Source organism: Nuphar pumila, chromosome 6 (assembly GCF_984573655.1).
Source record: "Nuphar pumila chromosome 6, dmNupPumi1.hap1.1, whole genome shotgun sequence".
NCBI classification, from domain to species: Eukaryota; Viridiplantae; Streptophyta; class Magnoliopsida; order Nymphaeales; family Nymphaeaceae; genus Nuphar; species Nuphar pumila.
The window spans coordinates 131699219-131710389 of record NC_143254.1 but is presented as its reverse complement, the minus strand read 5'-3'; the positions used below and the strand labels follow the sequence as shown (position 1 = coordinate 131710389).

The following is an 11171-nucleotide window of genomic DNA, read 5'->3' as shown; positions in this document are numbered from 1 at the left end:
GCTACTAACATTATAATATTTCTAACAACTAACAACAACATACACGTCACAAAGACTCATTCAAAATAAGAGATATTCACGTACCTGCATGCATGATAATTTGCATCAATTCTTATCAGCCGCTTCATGGTGGGCAAAACACAAAATATTTTTATTTAAAAAATCATATTCTTTGTCCAAGGGCTGAGTGTTATTAAATCAACCTGAATCCATTTTAAAGGGCAAGATTTGATCAAAACAACTTGCATCATAAGATTTAAGAGGGGGTATGAAGATGGGGCATGACATAAGGGATTAATGGAACGGAACTGTGGTGCACCAATCTTTTCGATTTGAGAAAGATGGACGGTTGAAATGGATTTGTAGGCTGGGAGAGGGTGGGTTGTCTTCAACGGACTTGTGTCTGTGTTTGTTACTGAGTGAAAGAGAAAGGGTGCCTGCAAGGCAAGGGGCCAGCCGGGATAAGGTGAGTGTAGTTGTCACAGGCGGTGGTTATGGAAAAAACGAGATTCTCTTCGCCTTATGGTTGTTTGGGTTGGGCTTTTCTCAAGAGTTTTTTAAGGTCAGGCGTCTTAGTTTTGGATGTATGCTTTCCCTCTCACTCTCGTGCAGCCAACCTCCACGCAGGGACCACCCCCCTCTCTCTCTCTCTCTCTCTCTCTCTCTCTCTCTCTCTCTCTCTCTCTCTCTCGATATCGCTCTTTAAGCTACAGTTCATGAGTCCCTTCCAACATAATGCGGACGCTACACAATAATTCCCACCTCCCTCCTTTTCTTTCCATATATATAGCCCCATTCCCCCTCCCTCCTCATATACTCATTACACCAACAACCAATCTCCATTATATCCCTACCCTTTTGCATGGTTTGATTCTAGAAAATGGTAGAGGTTCTGTAAGGTTGCACTCCTGTTTGTGCTCAAGCTTTTTGGTATAATTACGTTGGGAAGAGTGTTAAATGGTGTTGGTGTATAAGACATCTGGTTGGTGCCATATGTTGGGTGAGATATAGTTAGTCCATGTTGAGGATCGGAAGAGGAGAAAAGATGAACCTGTCCGTGAATGGCCAAACCAGTGTCCCACCTGGTTTTAGATTTCATCCCACAGAGGAGGAGCTCTTGCATTATTACTTGAGGAAAAAGGTGGCCTCTGAAATGATTGACTTGGATGTCATCAAAGACGTTGATCTTAACAAACTGGAGCCTTGGGATATTCAAGGTAACGTTCTCTTTCTCTTCTTTTTTGATGATATGGGCCTTGTTCTATATTCATCAAAGCCATAATTCTCCATTTATTTTTCTTCTGTTTGGATATTGCTTATAGAGAAATGTAGGATTGGATCCGCACCTCAGAATGATTGGTATTTCTTTAGTCACAAGGACAAGAAGTATCCAACAGGAACTCGAACCAACCGAGCAACTGCAGCCGGATTCTGGAAGGCAACAGGGAGGGACAAGGTCATATACACGAATTCCAAACGGATCGGCATGAGGAAAACCTTGGTGTTCTACAGGGGCAGGGCACCACATGGCCAGAAGTCAGACTGGATCATGCACGAGTACAGACTCGATGACCACCTAGACCCCCTTTCTCAAGCCAATGTGAGTCAGTGTTCCTCAGTATACTCTCTCACTTCTTAACGTCATACCTTGATGTCTTACCCACCTTGGAATCGCAGCGTTGCTAGAACGGATCCAGTACTCGGGCAGCCGAGGAAGGCGGATCAGTTTCAATCACATTGCATACTTTGAGTGTGCCGCTGCACTCCACTGCCCTCCATCTCTTAGGTACAGCCTGTCAACTGTGAGGCGTAACAAAAAGATGGATGGAAGATTCAGGTGCAGCGGAAAACTTAGAGTGTGCAATGTGATCGCCCGTGATCTGCCGTCGCTACCTAGTGAGTGCATGCGCGCATCCCCCGATTGGACTAAATACTCCGGGTACTTGATCCGATCATTGGATCTCCTCCCCATTGTTGCAGGCAGTTTTGATAAATCTGACCCCATAGGTTGTGTATTTGATAAAGATCATTGTCTGAATCACAAAGGCACCCTTGACAAGCACAACTATACCACCACCAATTTGGCTTCTCTTTCAGGTTGTAATGGGGACTGAAACTGTACAGGAAGAAGGATGGGTGGTGTGTAGAGTCTTCAAGAAGAAGAATTACCACCACCACCACCACCACCACAAGAGAGAAGAAACTCCCGTCGAGGTGACAATGACGACAGCAACAAAGGCAGCCGGCTTGAGTTCTGGTGTCGATGGTGCACTCGACCAGATACTGCAATACATGAGCCGGACATGCAAGCCAGAATCCGAGAACAGATTGGTGCAGCTACCTCAACTGCAAACAACACCACAGTTCCCCGGCGACCGCGGGCAATTCGATCGTCGCCTGCCATACTTCTCCTATCTTGAAACCACTTCCTCCTCCACCACCACCACCAACAACAACCCCGCTACTACAATGAACAACCATGATTGCGCGGACCTGCGGGGTGCGTACGCAGTTGGACCGGAGCAGGGTTTCAATGACTGGGCTACTCTTGATCGCCTGGTTGCATCTCACCTCAATGGTCAGGAGGAGACCTCAAAACAACTGGCTTGCTTCAACGGCCAACCAAGTTTCTTTTGCCAAACACCGGAACTCGACCTCCAATTCCCTCCACTCCTTCAGCAGAACACCAGGCTGTTCAACAGCACCACTCCACAAGACTCGGGCAACGACATGGATCTCTGGAGTTTCTCAAGATCATCCACTGATTCAGGGTTTCTTTCCACCACCAGCGTCTGAATTCCATCAAATCAGTGCAGGAAAATAAAAAGGATGCTATGTGGTTTTGCGAGATATCACTGTTTTTTTGAAGAGAAGAGAATTAGTTTGTGAAATGTCACTGCTATGCTTTGATAGTACTTGGCGTTGTGAAGTGATAAAAAATTTAATGGGATGGCGTTTTCTTCATTCATACTTCTCATTTCCTTTTTTAATTTCCCCTCAACTCACCCCACCTCGATAACACATAAGATCCTGTACTCAGTTTAACAAATATTTTAACGTTTAACTACTAAATATCCCTGGTTGAAGTTGGACACGTTATCGAATCGTTGGGACCCTTTGTAAATTAATTCATTAGGCAGTTTTAGAATGATTTCGACATTCTTTCTCGGTAACTTTTTCTTTTTAAAATAAAATATAAAAATGCGACGTCCCTTTTCGGTATAGTACGTGTATGTTCCCAACGTTCTTATATTTTTCTGTTAGAACTGTCCAAATACTTCTACTGTGTCGAAGAAGCACAGAGTAAATATGTTGGAATGTTGGAAGGGCAGCGTCTTTAAGCTCAAATTTTGAGATGAGGAACAAGACTGGCATCACCATGAACGCTGGCAACAGCAGGAGGCAACATTAATGAAATTTGTATCTAATTGAGAAACCATGGTACTTGCAGAGTGCACAACATGATATACTGGCGAATTTCAAGGCATGATTGTCTTGAGATGCTGATATTGAAGTTAGTCGGTTAGAAGGGGATCCGATGCAAACATAGAGCCATATTATCGCACCTCGACAGATTCACTGCAACACTCTGAGGATCTGCCAGCACAGAAAAAGAGATATGGTACGATCACATTGAGCATTTTAAATGTGCAGCTCCACTTGAGCACCCATCAAATCATTGACGTTAATGACGCTCTATTAACCAAGGCAGCCCTGGAAGATTGCCAATAAAAGTACAGACCCATGGACTAAGCTTCGAAAGTTAATTCTATTTGGTTTGAATGGAAAGTTGGTCACATGTTGCTGGGTTGGAAGTCGATGAAGGTTGGGTTTAATATTAGTTTTTTTTTTTGCAAATTAGTCCCTACCTTGTCACAGATTTGTAAAGTCGTCCCTGCCTTATGCGGTTTTGCAAATCGGTCCCTCCCTTTAATTTTATCCTTGCACATTCATCCCCAAGGTTAAAGACCGTCCCTGCCCTCCCACGGCAGCCAGTAAATGCCCATAAAATGCTCATTTTACCCATGAAAAAAAAAATCAAAATAGATTCTCCCCCCTTAACAACCAGGATATGCAACCCCTTTATCAATTTGAGAATGGAGATAGAGAGGATTTATGTAACCACCCCCCGACGGAGAGTAGAGTCAGAGGACGGCTCTTTGATGTTGGAAAAAATATAAGCATCCAGAAAAATATTAATGCCCAAAATGCAGAGAAAGAATCCGACCCTTTTTTTTAAAGATAAACACGATTCATTTAATATGTAAAAAACAGAACAGGAATTCTGCAGGAGTGACGAGGTATCATCCTGCAAACAGAGTAAAGAGATAAGAAAAAAGACAACAGTAACCGAGCGGTGTTACGGGGTAATAACAATGAATGCTCTGTTGGTTCCAATCCATCTCGAGTCCTGATGTAAAACCACCCGACAAAAACTTCGAGTGGGAAATTAAAAAAAACAAATCAGGAGAACAGGGTTCCTCCATTTTTAGGAAACCCCTTTCCCTTTATCGGATGGGGGGGGGGGGGGGGGAGGGGGGCGAGGATGAGGATAAACCTCACCCCCCCCACGATCAACAGGTGGGCTGAGGATTATCCTCACCCACCTTGAGGGCTCTATAAAAAGCCCTCACGGTGCGTCTTCTGCCACCCCTCAAAAAAATGAGAAAGAGTTGCAGAAAGAGGGGAAGGAACTTACCGAAAACACCAATGGCGACCAGCAGGTATGTCTTCTTCAACTTGCTTTTTTTTTGTTGATAAGAGGGCCGGCAGCCATGGCTGCCAGCGAGTTGCAAAAAAAAAATAGAAGCGACCAAGTCGGTGGCCATGGCTGTCGGCCTTGTTGTCGAGAGAGAGAGCACTACTACAAGAAACCTGTGGATTAGCGACGACCTAAATCCGTCGCTAATCCGACGCTAATCTGTCGCTAAACAGTTTAGTGACGGATTAGCGTCGGATTAGAGAGATATAACTTTCATCACGAATTTTTTGACGCTAAGTAGTGACAGAACTTATATGTCGCTAGTTTCGTCGCTAATTTGCGACAGATTAGAGACAGACATGATCTGTCGCGAGTTCTTCGCTATTTTAAATTAGCGATGGATAATATCCGTCGCTAATTCATCGTTAAATTTTAAAAAAATAAAATAAAAAAAAATTGCTCTCTGCCGGGCGCGTTCTCCAGCAGGGAGCAAATTTTTTTTCACAGAACCGGCGTGTTCTCCGGTGTGGCCTTTTGCACAAAACCGACGTGTTCCGCCGTCGGGACGCTCTTCCGCAGCGAGCCCGTCATGGCGGGAGAAGGGACGCAGGCAGCCTCTCGCGGCGGCCCATCGAGAGGGAGAACCACTCCCTCTGGAAGGAGACCGACAAGCTTCGTGTCGATGGCCAGAGGACTTTCGGTGCCCGCTTCACGGAATAAATTGTCGGCGAAGGAGTGGACGCGCGGAAGGGGGTAGAGGAGCGGCGTCGATCGGCCGACTGTGACCTTTTCGAGGTCATAGTGGAGATGGGATCCGACGAGGGAGAGGCAGGACAGGCGGTGGAGGCTGGCGAGGGGCACCGCCAGGAGGAGGACGACGATGCAGAGGAGAGGTAGCGGGAGTTGATCTCGCGATCCTTTGGCCTCCGGGGGCCGACGCCATTGTCGCGCTCGGAGGGTACGAGAGTTGGCCGCTGCGCATCGTCAGAGGAAGGGTGGAGCTTCTGGCGTCCTGAGAAGCGTGTGGTGGTGTTGGTGGTGGGGACCGCAACTACCATTATCAGCAAATCATGGTTGTAGGGATCTCCATGACCAATAAAACCTGCAATTCCACCAATAAAAACGGAGGGAGGGAAAATTTCGAACGGGGGGAGGGAAAATTTCGCACCTCAGGTGAGTCAGTTTAAATAAAAAATTAGCGACAGAATTTTTCCATCGCTAATTAGCAATGGATTAGCGACGGAAAAATTCTCTCGCTAATTCTGTCGTTAATTAGCATTTTTTGTAGTGTTTTGGCAACGAAAAAATGTTGTCGCTAATCCATCGCTAATTTGCGACGAATTTAGCGAGGGAGATATTTTCATCGCTAATTTTACGAATATTTCGAATGTTAGTGACAAATAGTTTTCTCTCGCTAATTCGTTGCAAATTTGCGATGGAAAAAATCCGTCGCAAATTTCCGTCGCTAATTAGCATTTTTCTTGTAGAGAGAGAGAGAGAGAGAGAGAAAGTCGGCTCTAGTTGTTGACCCCTCTGTTTCAGAAAAGAGAAAAAATGAAAGGGGTCGTGCCCCTTTTTACCTTGATGACTGACTTGGGTCGATTTGGATTTGATCCACACCAAACCAAGCAGTTTGACTCGCACCTAGACAGAACCAGGTAAAAAAAAATCTATACCCGATCAAACCGGTCTGAGTCAGTCAGACTGAACCGATTTGGGTGTCAACCAGACCGTGTCGGGTTTGATTGGGTCTCGGATCTCTGTTTGGATCTGGATTAGACTGAATATGGGTCCAGTTTGATCCAATTAGTCAGGACCGAATCAAATTAAACTTGATCCATACAAACCTGGGTCTAGAACCTATCTGACATATTTTAATATTAGAATCGGATCTAGTTCAGATCAATGTTGGATCTAGAACATAACTAGATTTGTTTCGGATAAGTTTTGAATTTGTATCAAAACTGGGTCTGGATCCAGTTTTACAATTCTAGATCAAGATTAGAACTTTGTCTTGATCGAGTCTGACAGTTTTGGATCCATATCAAAACTGAATCTGGATCTAGTTTGTGATTAGCTATAAATTTTGAAAATGCAATTGAGTTTTTTAAACTAAACCTAGGCGGGTTGAGACTAAATTCAGTAAACTTAATACTCTAAACTCAAACCATACCTGTTTTGACTTATAATGAGTCAGGTCAAATAATAAGAGTTGAAATCACCAAAGTACTCTTATATATACCCAATATTCAATTAAGTAAATGAGCATAACTTTGCACTCCAAACTTAGAATTGGGTCAGCTTTAGTGTATTGAACTCAAATCGTAAAGGAGAATCACTTTATCTTTTGGTTCTTGTCAAATCAAGGGCACAAATTTTTTTGTCAAAATATAAAGAAGTTATATGTATTAATATGAACATACTTATGTGATGATCATATATTATTGTTAGAACCTCTTAAAACTCGATTGTGACCAGAGTACGATATTCATATTCGAGGTAAGAGATATTATAAGTAATCTTAGTTGTGAACAAACCATATTATGTTGTATATTATGATTAATGTTGTACATTAGCATGTTTAAAAATATGGCGCTTGAGTGTTAACATGATATGCATAAAATGATCATGTATAAGATTATTTAGTGAGATAATTATATGCACATGTTAGTTGTGAAATGTCATGCATATTAGAAAGAAATTATTTTTGTAATAACATATCTATGTTATAATCTGCAAATCACATACATTGTGATGAGATTGTGATTAGCCTTGAGTCCCTTGAATCTAGTCACATCATATAAATTTTACATTAAGATGAGCTTGCATAACCCCTTAAATTCAGAAAGTGGCGACCTATGTAAAGAGCTACCTGATTCGCGGCCAGAGTGCAGCCACTACGGAGAGTGGGCCACCGGAGATTTAACGACGTAGAGACTCTACTTTGATGCATGCTTAGTATGATACAAGTTGTGAACTCTAATGTCATTCTAAAATTGAAAGTAAGATCCGTCGTGATTATTTCACAATATCACTCATGGGAGAACAAGTGAAACACAAGCTTGAGAGTAAGGTTCAATATAATAAACTTAAAATATGATTTAGGGTTCTATTCACATAGTATTTGGGACTCGAGACAACCATTGATGGTTTAAAGTTATTGTGGCTAGGATGTAGCATGAACCATGCTGAGATTCAATTTGAGTTTGACCGCCCCCTGTATAATTGCAACTGTAGGTTCCAAGCACAGTAGTGCAGGCAGGACATAATCGACTACTCCAACTTTGCAGCAAATTACTTATTAGTTTATCTTCTTATCATTGAATAGTTATACAATCATTATTTCTGCATATCATAAATGATGAACTTCGAGAAAGAAATTGAGTTATTAGAAAAAAGAAAAAAAATAGCCATGTTTTCTCAGTGTGAATTCTGTATGATTTCCCTATGAAAAGTAATACCAACCAGACTTGGATTCTCGAGGTCTCAGATCGAGGTGTTACAAAATAGTATCAAAGCTAGGTTCACACAAAAAGGTTCATCATTTAAAACAAGTTTAATAACATATATTATATGAGATAAGTCTCTGCTCGCTAAAAATACGATAGTGACTAAGTTGTTTTGTAATTATGAATGGCTAGCGGGGGCGACAATCTCGAAAACCATACACACTACAAGAAAACTGTTAATTAACGACAGAAATTTGCGACGGATTTTTTCTGTCGCAAATTTGCGACAGATTAGCTAGAGCAAACTTTCTTCATGAATCCGTCACTAAGTAGCGACGAATTAACAACAACAATTTTTTTCGTCGCTAATTCTCAATACAAGAAAACATTTTACCAAGGGATTTAGCGAGGGAATTTTTTCGTCGCTAATCCATCGCTAATTAGCGACGAATTAGCGACGGAAAAATTCCGTCGCTAAATCCCTCGCTAATTTTCGATTTAAACCGAGCGCGAAATTTTCCCTCTCTCCCCGTTCGAAATTTAAATCGACCGCACTCGATTTAAACCAACTTCAATGATGCAGAGTGATCGTTGTGCAAGTCAGTTCATGGTGGATGGCGATGATGCAGAGTGATCGCTGGAGGACGGCGATGCCGGAGAGCACGGAGGACGGCGACGCCGATTCACGGAGGACGACAATGCCAGTTCACGGAGGACGGCGATGCCGGTTCACGGAGGATGACGACGTCGGTTCACGAAGGACGGCAACGCCGAAGAGCATGCCAGTTCACGGAGGACGGCAACGCCGAAGAGCATGCTGATTCATGGAGGACGGCGACGCCGGTTGACGGAGGGCGACGACGCCAATTCACGGAGGACGACGATGCTGGTTCATGGAGGATGACGACGCCAGTTCACGGAGGATGGTGACGTCGGAGAGCACCAGTTCACGGAGGATAGTTTATGGAGGACAACAACGCTGGTTCACAGAGGACGGCGACGCCAGAGAGCACCATTTCACGGAGGATGATACAAGTCCGGCGACGAGGCAGAACGATCGTTCTGTGCAATGCCTGTCGGGTGCAGTATAAGTCCGTCTTATTGCTACAAGAATACCGCCTGACAGGGATCATTTTTTTTTTTAAATTTAGCGATAGATTAGCGACGGATAATGTCCATTGCTAAGCTGTCGCAAATTAGCGACGTAATTAACGACAGATAAGTTTTTTCGCTAATTAGCGAGCAAAAATTTGCGATGGCCTCTGTCCATCGCTAATCCGTCGCTAAACAGTTTAGCGACGGATAAATGATGGATATAGTTTGTCGCTAATCCACGATTTTCTTGTAGTGAGAGCGCAAGAACCTTCTAAACCATTGATCGTAGGAAGAAAAGAGTTTGTCGCTACAATGGTGATAACTACTGGAGTCATTACAAGCATGACACAAATAATGAGTTGACACCACAACCCCCACTTATCTATATGATAGCCAAGGAAAGAGATGCGTATCGAAAGAACGACCTTGACTCTACTAAGGGGTGACAATAACAGTCCTACAGGTGACAACCCTAGCCTTATAGGTGAGGGACTCACCAGTCTTACCGTCAGAGAGCTCGGTTAGTGCATGGGCAAACATTGAGGGATTGGATGGTGGATCAGGAGGAGTCACAAAGCGAGCATTCCCAAGCGCAAATTGTTCATCTCAGGGAGGGTCTAGGATGGCAAGTGCATGGTGATGGCATATGTCCTAGACCAAACATGTTGCTGCCATAAGCACAACCAATCGAGGAATTGGATGGTGGATCAGGAGGAGTCACAAAGCGAGCATTCCCAAGCGCAAATTGTTCATCTCGGGGAGGGTCTAGGATGGCTAGTGCATGGTGATGGCATATGTCCTAGACCAAACATGCGGCTGCCATAAGCACAGCCAATCGAGGAATTTCAAATTCAGCCGTGGAGTTTCTTGTTGAAGAAACCAGAATAGTGACAATTTAGGCCACAGAGGCAACATGACACTCTGCACAAGTGAATGGAAGAGGCCCAGGACTAGTATAAAGCTGAATAATAACAAAAAGTTCATGGGAAGGAGGCGAGGATGAAGACCACTCTTATACCCGCCTTACCTACCTACACTCCCGCTTTGCCCCCATACAATGTGGGTATTCTTTCTGTGCCTGAAGATCTCATGCTTGACCCCACATCACCTACTTACACTCCTGCTTCGCCTCTATACAACATGAATGCTCTTCCTATGCCTCACACTCAGCAAATGCGAAGGAGTTCAGGGAGAGGAACACGTTTTGAATGGATTAAAGAGTGATATGATGTTACATTTAGGAATTCTTAGTTTTATTTGGTCTAGTCCAGTTATCTCTTGTTTTGCTTTGTTTTCTTCTTGCTTTGTCTAACATTATTTTCTTTATATGTATTGGGGTGATTAATGAAATAAAATGATTTTGACTAAATGATATCATAATTACATGCATGTGATATAATTTCATGCAAATATAATATAACTGACTCAAATAATAATAAATCAATTACATGATGATTTCAATATAGCATATATGGCTACTCGTAGAAGAACGTCCTATCTGCTAAAGACATTATAGCTGCTAGACAAGAGATGGGGCAGCTTGATGCAGTGACTAGTGATGAAGAGCGCCTTGGCAGACTATTCTGGAGAGCACCTTCATCACCTCACACCTCGAGAGGTGCACCAGTTCAGAGAGCACCTTTAACTTTTCATACTCCTGAGAGGTATGCTTCACGCAATGGTAGAAAAGAGAGTATGAAGATCATCAATAGGAAGCTCAAGAGAAGAAAGCACGAGGATACCTCCTAAGTATACTACAAGCTGTATCCTATACGAGCTCTTGCAAACCACCCGAGCTCAACAAGGACAATCTTAAACGATCATTTTAGGCATCACCTCCTGGGTTGAAAGGTTCAAGAATATTCAGCTTTCACTTTTTAACGACACTTCTGATGGCGTCACAACAGAGAATTGGCTTATGGGAT

General features: G+C 43.2%; 1 pseudogene; it reads left to right on the top strand.

The window, feature by feature from the left end:
- The first annotated feature begins 1045 nt into the window (after window positions 1–1045).
- Window positions 1046–2796, top strand: LOC149836272 (NAC domain-containing protein 43 pseudogene; annotated as a pseudogene).
- Window positions 2797–11171: the final 8375 nt, after the last annotated feature.